At 31.4% G+C, this 6,397-nt stretch overlaps 2 non-coding genes across 2 annotated transcripts; both read left to right on the top strand.

The window, feature by feature from the left end:
- Positions 1-436: 436 nt before the first annotated feature.
- TRNAK-UUU (transfer RNA lysine (anticodon UUU)) lies at positions 437-509 on the top strand. The gene has a single exon. It is a non-coding gene; the product is annotated as a tRNA-Lys (tRNA).
- A 369-nt stretch (positions 510-878) lies between these two features.
- TRNAK-UUU (transfer RNA lysine (anticodon UUU)) lies at positions 879-951 on the top strand. Its single transcript has one exon. It is a non-coding gene; the product is annotated as a tRNA-Lys (tRNA).
- The last annotated feature ends 5,446 nt before the right edge of the window (positions 952-6,397 follow it).

Here is a 6,397-nt window from a genome sequence, read left to right as displayed (position 1 = left end):
GATTGGTTAAAATTTTGGGAGATGGTTTATGCGCGCAGGCCAGCCAAAAAAGTTTGCAAGCAGCAGTATTCATCCAAAACCAGGGAAATTCGTATTCGTGTGGTATCCAATACGAATTCAAGCCGAGAGACCTTTAAAGACAATTTGTTGTGTCTGAAATGCTGCTTGAACGCTATAAAAATAATTATTTTTGCACCGAATCATTACTTGCGATGAAAAATGGATTCATTACTACAACCCGAAGCATAAGAGAACGTATGTGAAGCTCGGAGCTGCGGAAATCTGGCCAGACCATCACAGGAAACCTGTATCGAACGCAACTGATGCATTTGAAGCGAGCATCGATTTATAGCCAAGAATCTGAAGAGTTTCTCATTGTAATTAGAAATAAACAACACTGATTAAGTTGTCAGTTTTTGTCGGGCTATTTTTGGGTGCCCGGGTAGCTCAGTCGGTAGAGCATTGGACTTTTAATCCAAGGGTCCAGGGTTCAAATCCCTGCTCGGGCGAGATACATTTTTTTTTTAATTATCCTACAATTTTATATAGTTGTCCTTCGCTTTGTTATACATACTTACATATCAGATATCTTTGGCCATATTCTATATAAAATAATTGGTTTCTTCTTTTATGTATATTTTTCAAAATTATAGCTACATTAATAAATATTAATTTTCTAGAATGTATTGAATAAAATTTAAAAATATTTTTAATTTCTGGAAAAATTGCAATAAACGAGTATATTTTTTCTAAAGTTTCTTTTAATCCAAATGTTGCAAAAATCAAGGATTTTGATTAATCGATGGGGCATTTGAAAAAGAACGTTAAGGAAAACTTCAACTTTAAATTGATACTGGATTTCCAATGGTTCTATACAGGCCCGGGTAGCTCAGTCGGTAGAGCATTGGACTTTTAATCCAAGGGTCCAGGGTTCAAATCCCTGCTCGGGCGATTGCAATATTTTTATTTTGGAATCTTTATTTCGATTTATAGTCATCCGACTACTATTTGTTTCGATCGATGTATAATGCTCTCTATGGTATATACTAGGGTGATCGATTCTTCGACATTTTTTAGAAACCGGTTTTCGGTTTCTTCGAAAAATTGCAATTTAAATAAACCGGTTTCGGTTTCGGGTTTTTTATAATAACCGGTTAACCGGTTTTTTGGAAAAATATTAAAACGCCTAGAAATAAGAAGAAAACTGTTTTATTTATTAAAATAATAGTGATTAAAACAATTTTGATTACTTCTTCTATCCCATTTGACACATTTTGAAATTAATATTTAATTTTTCTAAAAGTGAATGGTTGATATTTTTTCTATTTTATGAATTTTATTTAATTTCAAAAGTCAACAACTACGTTAGGTTTTTAGAAAAACAAATTGGCAATAAAATATCTATAAACATTTTTGTACTTAAGGTGTTTTGTTACGCACAATTAAGTTACATATTTTCAGAACTTTGGTGGCACTACAATATATCTTTGGTAGCTCTAATATATATCTGTCTCTTTTCATCATACTTGCTGAACATTATACACGAATGAAAACTGGGATTCCCCAGGTAAATACCAAAGCCATGTTTTTCTTAACCTTCATAAGATCTTGGGGTAAAAGTTTACCCATTTAGAAATTAAAATTGCATTTTTTCTAAAAATGAGTGATTGATACTTTTGATATTTTATGACTTTAATTTAATTTCAAATGTCAACAACTACGTTAGGTTTTTTTTAAATCAATTTTCTATTTGTGTCAAATTTGACCCGACGATCGTTAACGTCAGTAAATTTGAAGACCTTATGAAGGAAAAATAATCTCTTAGGGATAAGTAAAACACAGTTTAAATGCTTTGGAGTATATCGGTTTGTATAAAACTAGACATTGAAAATTATCTTTTACTCGGTGTACTTGTAGGACATACAGAAAACAAAGCATTGAGTAAGTTTTCAGGCTTTCCAGATCACTTGTGACATTTTCTAAATATAAAAAGTCTATTAAAATAGTTGAAGTATTTGTTTTAAATTTATTTTTTTGGATTTTGAATATTTTTTAAAATTTTTAATACATTAGAACTCATAAAACCACACTTTTAGAAAAAAACCGTCTATTCGAGAAGAAAAACCCGGTTTCTTCGATATTCGAAATGTGACCTTTTCAAAAAAACCGAAACCGACCTTACCAAAAAAACCGGTTATAACCGGTTATTAAAAACTGGGCCGATCACCCTAGTATATACATCACTTTGGAACAGAGTATCCGATATTAACTTGATTCGTTCTTGGCCTCAAAAGATCAGCAGGTCATTTGGCTCGTAATCCCTATGTTGCCACAAAAATGGGGAAAGGTCATAGCAAACAATGGCCACTACTTTGAATAAATTTATATTGTACAAATGTTTCAAATTAAAAGCTAAAAAGTTTAAAAGATGCTGCCTTTTTGAAGTCATACACCCAATACATAGACAAAATGGATTTCAAATTTAAGGATTTTCAAATACTATTCAATATCATATTCGGAATTCGAATCAAAATTTTTTTTCACTAAAATAGTTTTCAACCTTTATTAATTTTTATTTTATTAACAGATACTTTAACAAATTATTGAGAACATCCGGGCAAAGGTTTAGGCCAATATAAATAGCACCAACATCCATTCAAAAGTGAAACCTTTATTTGATGTAATTTAAAATTCAAATAACAATAATCAAATATATTTAATTTAATTGAAGCATTAGTAAATTTGTTAATGAAAAAGTTTTCTATATATAATCCTTCCAAAACTTAATATAGAACTCATCGGATAGTTTTTAAAAGAAAGCTGCAGCTCTAAAATTTTGGCAAAGATTGTATTAAATTTATAATTCGTACTTTTTAGTTAAAAATTTCTTCTTTATTTTACTTTAAATATTACTCATACGTATGTTTGTCCGACCCACTACTTATCAATTGGATAATATCACTCATACGTTTGGGGTGTCACGCAAACACATTGCGTATAAGTTTAGATGGCCTAATACAAGCGTTTCGTATTCAATATTTAAATGGAGAATTATTAACTTAATATGGAATGGGTCGTTTTCGTATATTCCTCAGATTTTTGTTTTTATTAGGTTTTGTTTTCTAATGAAAGTAAAAAAACGTGTTACGTCCAATCATTTGTTAACTTTGCATAAGTTAAAAATATCAGTAGGCTTCCAGTTATTTCCATCCCAGCTCATTCCTTTAGTTTTGTTTATGACTAATTTTTAAAATATTTCTATAAATAACACTGTGCCACATACATATTGAATACACTTAATTCGTGTACCCAATAATGCTGCTATTATTTGTTTAAACTAATAGGAAGTTTTGCATAAATATCAGATTGAAATTTTAAGGACAACCTATGATATAATCCTTTAAGAACTTGGCAATTAATTATTTATTGTTTTGTAATGACTACAAACCGAAGTACTTAATTATTACACATGTACATGAGTTTTGCAGATAATTTTGCTAAAATAGTTCCTATTAAATTGTTCTGCATATTGATTTAAATCATTTCTAAAAATTTTTGTCAGATTTTCTTTCCAGCCCAGTGTAATTACTTTTTTATATATATGTTTTTATATTGTAATATTTTTCTATTCATATTTTTTTCTTACTTCTCATAATTACAACATTTTGTTGTTTTTATTAACTTCTAATGCTAATCATTTCTAACAAGTGTGAAAATACATGGCAAATTAAATAATTCTACAGTTAAATCGATAATTATCATTGAAACACTTTTTTTACTTTGCTACTCTACGCTACTTATACTGCTACTGCCTGCTATGACTGGCAGTATTTTAAAAGTAGTTTCTCTTATTCTGTTTGGTTTTTTTCACATTTTATGGCAGTTCCACTGACAATAAATCATAATAATTATAATAATTTGCAAAACACAAAAAACGCTACTGTGACTGTGCCCAGCAATGTTAGTGATGAAAAAAATAAGATTATTTTAATCTGAGATTAACAACATATATGTAAAAAAAGTGAGAAAAAGTAGGTAAACGAAGTTATTTGTGCAGCAGAAAAAAAAGAGATACTTAAGAGTTTCAATCAATGTTGGCTACCGCTAAGTTACCGTTGCTTAACAAAGAATTATTGTGCTTCGAAATTGTCAAATTTTGTACCAGCAAAGCGTCACATGCTGGAAGTTTTGCTTTACTTCTTTAATTTGAAATAAGTGCCGCTGAAGCACACCGATTGCTCACCGAAGATTATGCTGTATGTTTTCCATCGGTTTCAACATGCGAGAAATGATTTGTGTGGTTCAGTAGTTCTGATTTTGACACGGAATACAAAAATCGTCCAGGCCAGATAACAAAAGTTTGAAGACCAAAAGTAAAAGGCATTAATCCATGAAGATTATTACAAAATTCTACAAGAGCTTGCAGAATCATTAGGAGCTACTCAAGCAGCTATTTCAAAACGTTTGCGAGTAGCAGGATTCATCCAAAACCAGGAAAATTGGGGACCATACGAATTGAAGCTGAGAGACAATGAAAGACAATTTTGCATGTCAGAAATGATGCTTGAACGCTATAATAGAAAATAATTTTTGCACCGAATCATTACTTGCGATGAAAAATGGATCCATTATGATAACCCGAATTGTAAGAGATGGAATGAGAAGCCTTGTCAAACCAGTCAAACCGACACCAAAGCCAAATATCTATTGCGCTGTATTTGGTGTTAGCAAAAGTGTGCTATATCTTATCAGCTGCTGAAATCAGGCCAGACTATTACCAGAGTCCAGAGTCGATAATATCTTTCATTATTGAGTTAATATTTACAGTTCATATATCGTTATCTTAATATAGAAAGGCCATAACTCGAGTCCAGATTTAGCCAAAAAAATCTTGACTTAAAAATAGTGGTTTTCTATATTAAGGTAACGATATAATATGTTGTATATTACGAACAAATGCAGACGGTTCTGGTGATGTATATCTCGGATTCTTAGAGGCTTCAATAATCGTCGGCGGTACGATGTATTGTTACGACTCACTAACTAATAGATTGTCACAAGTGGTAGCTACGGACATAGAGAATATACATAGATTGGAAACTATCCTGTCAATGACCTAACTCAGTTGTCAGAAACCTAAGTGGTGAGAATGTATTAGTAGAAAAACCTATGTGAAACATAAACAATACTGGTATGTGTGATTATTTTGAGTATTTTGTTTGTTTAAAACTATAATAATTTAAATGCACTTAACTTGGGGGTTAGTTAGGCGAAGCTCCTGTGTTGAACAGTTGGCCGAAGCCTTGAAGAGTCGGTCGAAGCATCTGTACTGAACAAACGACCGAAGTTACTGTGTTGAACAATTAGCCGAAGCTCCTGTGTTGAACAATTTGCCGAAGTCTCTGTCTTTAACAGTCGACCGAAGCGTCTATACTAAACAGACTATAATAAATTTTCTAATTCGACAATTATAAAACTTTTTGGAGATACTGAATTAAAAATTGTGTCATATTATATGTTATGATACGTACATTTAATAGCATTAAACATCTTCTTTATAAATTCAAAGAACATGAAATAATGTTCAATTATTGGTAACTTATTCCTATTAAAGTTAATAAAAACAAATCTATCCTAAATAATTTATCCCCATAAAATCCCCGAAATATTTTAATATATTCCCAATAAAATCCCCAGTCCCCAAATGAAATTTTCTGTCCCCAAAATCATTACAAAATCCCCACCTTTGGTGACAAATCCCCAATACTGGCAACCCTTGCAGTGGTTGTCTCCTATGAACCGCCCCTTCAGTGTGTAAACATTGGTTTCTTATACACAACTTATTATAAACTAAATGGGAATTACTAGGTGGTAATTTAATCATTATGATGTAAATGTTTTATTATTAAATTTATTATATTATGTACGGTAAAGTAGATAAATACTTATCCACGTTAAAACTATTTAGAAATAAGTGGTTGGGTTTTGCCTCACCCGTCTTATAGTCTAGACCAGGGAAGCGCAAAAAGAGAAATTATAGTTTGTGTGCATGTATGGGTTAAAAATAAAAAATCCGCAACAACATCAAGCAACAGAATGAAATATTTGTATTTTTACGCTCTATTGTTTGCAACTAAATGAGTTATTTGTATTTTTTACGCTCTTGCTGTGTGTATTGTTTACTGTCGGGTTGTGTACGTGTAAATTCACGAAAATGTTCGTCAATTCAACAATATGAACGCCTACCAATGGTCTAGACCTTGCCCCGTCCGACTAATATTTATTTCGATCGATACAGAATGCTCTCTCTGGGAAACGCTTCACTTTGTTACAACTTGTCGAGGTTCTAAGTACAAATTTTATACAAGAATATTGCAAAATCTCTGAATTTTAATTG

Source organism: Calliphora vicina, chromosome 2 (genome assembly GCF_958450345.1).
Source record: "Calliphora vicina chromosome 2, idCalVici1.1, whole genome shotgun sequence".
Classification (NCBI taxonomy): Eukaryota; Metazoa; Arthropoda; class Insecta; order Diptera; family Calliphoridae; genus Calliphora; species Calliphora vicina.
The sequence above is the reverse complement of the archived record's forward strand: the minus strand, read 5'-3'. Positions and strand labels throughout refer to the sequence as shown.